This window comes from Lolium rigidum, chromosome 1 (genome assembly GCF_022539505.1).
Source record: "Lolium rigidum isolate FL_2022 chromosome 1, APGP_CSIRO_Lrig_0.1, whole genome shotgun sequence".
NCBI classification, from domain to species: Eukaryota; Viridiplantae; Streptophyta; class Magnoliopsida; order Poales; family Poaceae; genus Lolium; species Lolium rigidum.
In genome coordinates, this window is record NC_061508.1 from 171,716,798 (window position 1) to 171,723,599 (window position 6,802).

Sequence of the window (6,802 nt, forward strand, 5' to 3'; positions counted from 1 at the left end):
CAGTCTTTTTGCTAGCCTTCACACGTACTGAGTACGAGCTCTACTCGTGCATCCAACCACCAAAAACCAAAGTTGCCAATTGTATCCACCATATCTACCTATATGTGGTATTTCACCACCACTCCAAAGTAAATTGCTTGTGTGAAGAAGTGAGCCAATCTCACTTGGTTAGGGAAGTGGATGTACAACCCAGCCACCCAGGTTCAAGTCCCTAGGGACGCGAATTTGGTTTCTTATTATTTAAAAAACAAAATCACTGTAGGGGCTTCCCCTACCGTATTCCTTTCAAACAAATTTTGCTTGTGTGCTACCTTCAAAAGCTTCTAAAATTATCACATGTTTTGTGTAAATTATAGCTCATGGGAAAGTAGTCTAAAAACTATTGTGGCAAGTATTATGTCCTATGCATTTTTAGTTCTTATAATTAAGTTGCTTACTGTGTGATAACCATGCTGTCATGCGGAACACCATCAATATGCTTTTGTTGAATATCATGTGAATTACTATGCATGCTCATCTTGTTTGAAGTCAGGGAGATTTACCATGAGTTTCAAAGATTTGAGTATGCATGTTGTTAGAGAGGAACATTGGGCCGCCAACTAAAGCCATGTTCACATGGTGGAAGTTTCAGCTGGGCAAAAGTCCAAATATCTGTTGTCCTTGCTTTTCCGGTATGGATGTCCAAAAAGTTGAGATTCATCAAAATTGAGAAAATCAAATGAGATCCATCTCCTAAGGACCTTTGTACAGGAGGCAAGGAGGTACCCCTTGGTTAAAACATATGTATGCGATGAAAATCCATTGAAGTCCAAGCTAATTAGGACAAGGTGTGAGCACTATTGGTATATTATGCATGAGGCAAGCAAACTTATAGGAAGTAATTATGCATAAGCCATATTATTTATCACTACCGTTGACATAAGTAGCACCTCTCAAAATAAATATTTTCAACACTCTTATTGCTTTCAAAATAAAAAGCTCTAGCACATGGGTAATCCCTACTTCCCTCTACGAAGGGCCTTTCTTTTACTTTTATGTTGAGTCTCCATCTTCTACCTTATGCAGCGATTAAGAGAGCATAGTTTTCATTCTTAGTGCAATGTGCATAGTTCCAAAATTATTATTGATTGATTCATGACTGTGCTATTGCTTGTTCTTAAATTATTTGTATCTAGTCACCCTCTGAAATTTGAAAGTGTCTAGCATTTACATTTTTCTACTTCATAAAGGACATGTTGAGTACCACTCTGTTATGTTTACTCTATGTTCATAAACAAACAGTTGCTTTCAATGCACTATTATTCATGATTCTTTGTTTGAGTTACTGTTAATGTTATAACATAGTTGCTAAGTTCTATTGAATCATTGATGCGTGCAGTCGACACGTCCGTTGGGAACCCCAAGAGGAAGGTGTGATGCGTACAGTAGCAAGTTTTCCCTCAGAAAGAAACCAAGGTTTATCGAACCAGGAGGAGCCAAGAAGCACGTTGAAGGTTGATGGCGGAGGAGTGTAGTGCGGCGCAACACCGGGGATTCCGGCGCCAACGTGGAACCCGCACAACACAATCACGGAACTTTGCCCCAACGTAACGGTGAGGTTGTCAATCTCACCGGCTTGCTCGTAAACAAAGGATTAGATGTATAGTGTGGATGATGATGGTTGTTTGCGAAGAACGAGTAAAGAACAATTGCGATAGATTGTATTTCGGATGTAAAGAATAGGACCGGGGTCCACAGATCACTAGTGGTGTCTCTCCCATAAGATAAGCAGATGTTGGGTGAACAAATTACGGTTGGGCAATTGACAAATAAAGAAGGCATAACAATGCACATACATATATCATGATGAGTACTATGAGATTTAATCAGGGCATTACGACAAAGTACATAGACCGCTATCCAGCATGCATCTATGCCTAAAAAGTCCACTTTCGAGTTATCATCCGAACCCCCTCCAGTATTAAGTTGTAAACAACAGAAAATTGCATTAAGTATGGTGCGTAATGTAATCAACACAAATATCCTTAGACAAAGCATCGATGTTTTATCCCTAGTGGCAACAGCACATCCACAACCTTAGAACTTTCTGTCACTGTCCCAGATTTTATGGAGGCATGAACCCACTATCGAGCATAAATACTCCCTCTTGGAGTCACAAGTATCAACTTGGCCAGAGCCTCTACTAGCAACGGAGAGCATGCAAGAACATAAATAAGATATATGATAGATTGATAATCAACTTGACATAGTATTCAATATTCATCGGATCCCAACAAGCACAACATGTAGAATTACAAATAGATGATCTTGATCATGATAGGCAGCTCACAAGATCTAACATGATAGCACAATGAGGAGAAGACAACCATCTAGCTACTGCTATGGACCCATAGTCCAGGGGTGAACTACTCACACATCGATCCGGAGGCGATCATGGCGATGAAGAGACCTCCGGGAGATGATTCCCCTCTCCGGCAGGGTGCCGGAGGCGATCTCCTGAATCCCCCAAGATGGGATTGGCGGCGGCGGCTTCTCTGGAAGGTTTTCCGTATCGTGGCTCTCGGTACTGGGGGTTTCACGACGAAGACTTTAAGTAGGCGGAAGGGCAGGTCAGGTGGCGTCACGAGGGGCCCACACAACAGGGCCGCACGGCCAGCACCTGGGCCGCGCCGCCTTGTTGTGTCGCCACCTCGTGGCCCCACTTCGTTTCTCCCTCAGACTTCTGGAAGCTTCGTGCAAAAATAGGACCCTGGGCGTTGATTTCGTCCAATTCTGAGAATATTTGCTTACTAGGATTTCTGAAACCAAAAACAGCAGAAAAGAGCAACTGGCTCTTCGGCATCTCGTCAATAGGTTAGTGCCGGAAAATGCATAATAATGACATATAATGTGTATAAAACATGTGAGTATCATCATAAAAGTAGCATGGAACATAAGAAATTATAGATACGTTTGGGACGTATCAAGCATCCCCAAGCTTAGTTCCTAATCGCCCCCGATTAGGTAAACGATGACAAAGATAATTTCTGAAGTGACATGCTATCATAATCTTGATCATACTATTGTAAAGCATATGAGATGAATGCAGCGATTCGAAGCAATGGTGAAGATAATGAGTAAACAAATGAATCATATAGCAAAGACTTTTCATGAATAATACTTTCAAGACAAGCATCAATAAGACTTGCATAAGAGTTACTCATAAAGCAATAAATTCAAAGTAAAGGCATTGAAGCAACACAAAGGAAGATATAAGTTTCAGCGGTTGCTTTCAACTTCAACATATATATCTCATGGATAATTGTCAACACAAAGTAATATAACAAGTGCAATAAGTAAACATGTAAGAATCAATGCACACAGTTGATACAAGTGTTTGCTTCTGGGATAGAAAGAATAGGCAAACTGACTCAACAATAAAGTAAAAGATAGGCCCTTCGCGAGAGGAAGCATTGATTACTATATTTGTGCTAGAGCTTTTCATTTTGAAAACAAGAAACAATTTTGTCAACGGTAGTAATAAAGCATATGTGTTATGTATAAGATATCTTATAAGTTGCAAGCCTCATGCATAGTATACTAATAGTGCTCACACCTTGTCCTAATTAGCTTGGATTAACACGGATTATCATTGCATAGCATATGTTTCAACCAAGTGTCACAAAGGGGTACCTCTATGCCGCTCTGTACGAAGTCTAAGGAGAAAGCTCGCATTGGATTTCTCGCTTTTGATTATTCTCAACTTAGACATCCATACCGGGACAACATAGACAACAGATAATGGACTCCTCTTTAATGCATAAGCATTCAACAACAGTTAATATTCTCATAAGAGATTGAGGATTGATTGTCCAAACTGAAACTTCCACCATGAATCATGGCTTTAGTTAGCGGCCCAATGTTCTTCTCTAACAGTATGCATACTCAAACCATTTGATCATGAAAATTGCTCTTACTTCAGACAAGACTAACATGCATAGCAACTCACATGATATTCAACAAAGGTAAAGTTGATGGCGTCTCCAGAAATATTGTTACCGCTCAACAAGCAACTTATTAAGAAATAATACGCATAAGTACATATTCTTCACCACAATAGTTTTTAAGGCTATTTGTCCCATGAGCTATATATTGCAAAGACAAAGGAATAGAATTTTTAAAGGTAGCACTCAAGTAATGTACTTTGGAATGGCGGAGAAATACCATGTAGTAGGTAGGTATGGTGGACACAAATGGCATGGTTATTGGCTAGAGGATTTGGATGCACGAGAAGAATTCCTCTCAATACAAGGCTAGGCTAGCAAGGTTGTTTGAAGCAAACTCAAGTATAAAAGGTGCAGCAAAGCTCACATATGAACATATTGTAACTATTATAAGACTTTATGTTGTCTCCTTGTTGTTCAAACACCTCAACCAGAAAATATCTAGACTCTAGAGATCAATCATGCAAACCAAATTTTAACAAGCTCTATGTAGTTATTCATTAATGAGTACAAGGTACATGGTGCAAGAGCTTAAACATGATCTATATGAGCAAAAAAATTGCCAAGTATCACATTATTCAAGACATTAAACCATTTACCACATGCGGCATTTTCCGTTTCCAACCATATAACAATGAATGAAATAGTTCAAATTTCGCAATGAACATTAAAGATGAAGCTAAGAACATATTTGTTCATACGAAACAGCGGAGCGTGTCTCTCTCCCAAACAAAGAATGCTAGGATCCGATTGTATTCAAACAAAAACAAAAACAAACAGACGCTCCAAGTAAAGCACATAAGATGTGACGGAATAAAAATATAGTTTCACTAGAGGAACCTGATAAGTTGTCGATGAAGAAGGGATGCCTTGGGCATCCCCAAGCTTAGATGCTTGAGTCTTCTTAAAATATGCAGGGATGAACCACGGGGGCATTGTACGTCTCCAACGTATCTATAATTTCTGATGTTCCATGCTTGTTTTATGACAATACCAACATGTTTTGTTCACACTTTATATCATTTTTATGCGTTTTTCGGAACTAACCTATTGACGAGATGCCGAAAGGCCGGTTCGTTGTTCTAGCTGTTTTTGGTTTCAGAAATCCTAGTAAGGAAATATTTTCGGAATCGGACGAAATCAACTCCGGAGATCTTATAATTTCAGGAAGCTTCCAGAGCACCGGAGAAAAGTCAGAGGGGTGCCAGGGGGGCCCCACCCCACAGGGCGGCGCGGCCCAAGGGGGGGGGGCGCCCCCTATGGTGTCGTCACCCCGTGGACCCTCCGACTCCGACTCTCGGCCTATATAATCGTCCCTGACGTAAAAACATCGACCGAGAAGACGGAAACAGAGAAAACCATCCAGAGCCGCCGCCATCGCGAAAGTCCAATTCGGGGGACAGAACTCTCTGTTCCGGCACCCTGCCGGGGCGGGGAATTTCCCCCGGAGCCATCTCCACCGCCGTCTCCACCGCAATCTTCACCGCCATCGCTGTCTCCATGATGAGGTGGGAGTAATCCACCCCCGAGGCTGAGGGCTCCGCTGTAGCTATGTGGTTAATCTCTCTCCCATGTACTTCAATACAATGATCTCATGAGCTGCTTTACATGATTGAGATCCATATGATGAGCTTTGTATCGCTACTAGTTGTGTGCTACTCATGTGATGTTATTAAAGTAGTCTATTCCTCCTGCATGGTGTAAAGGTGACTAGTGTGTGCACCGTGTGGTTCTTGTCGTAGGCTATGATCATGATCTCTTGTAGATTGTGGAGTTAATTATCATTATGATAGTATTGATGTGATCTATTCCTCCTTCATAGTGTAATGTGGACAGTGTGTGCACTATGTTAGTTCTTGGTTTATTTTGCAATGATCTATTATGCTCTAAGGTTATTTAAATATGAACATTGAATTGTGGAGCTTGTTAACTCCGGCATTGAGGGTTCGTGTAATCCTACGCAATGTGTTCATCATCCAACAAAAGAGTGTATGTAGCACATATGAGAAAGAGTTATTTATTATGCGATCAATGTTGAGAGTGTCCACTAGTGAAAGTATGATCCCTAGGCCTTGTTTCCAAACATCGAATCTCCGTTTATTTACTCGTTCGTTGCATGTTTACTCGCTGCCATATTTTATTCAGATTGCTATTACCACTCATATACATCCATACTACTTGTATTTCACTATCTCTTCGCCGAACTAGTGCACCTATACATCCGACAAGTGTATTAGGTGTGTTGGGGACACAAGAGACTCCTTGTATCGTGATTGCAGGGTTGCTTGAGAGGGATATATTTGACCTCTTCCTCCCTGAGATCGATAAACCTTGGGTGATCCACTTAAGGGAAACTTGCTGCTGTTCTACAAACCTCTGCTCTTGGAGGCCCAACACTGTCTACAAGAATAGAAGCTCCCGTAGACATCAAGCATCCCCAAGCTTTGACTTTTCACTCTTCTTGATCATATTGTATCATCCTCCTCTCTTGACCCTTGAAAACTTCCTCCACACCAAACTCGAAACAAACTCATTAGAGGGTCAGTGCATAATTCATATATTCAGAGGTGACATAATCATTCTTAACACTTCTGGACATTGCACAAAGCTACTGAAATTTAATGGAACAAAGAAATCCATCAAACATAGCAAAAGAGGCAATGCGAAATAAAAGGCAGAATCTGTCAAAACAGAACAGTTCGTAAAGATGAATTTTAAAGTGGCACCAGACTTGCTCAGATGAAAATGCCCAAATTGAATGAAAGTTGCGTACATATCTGAGGATCACGCACGTAAATTGGCATATTTTTTTGATTTTT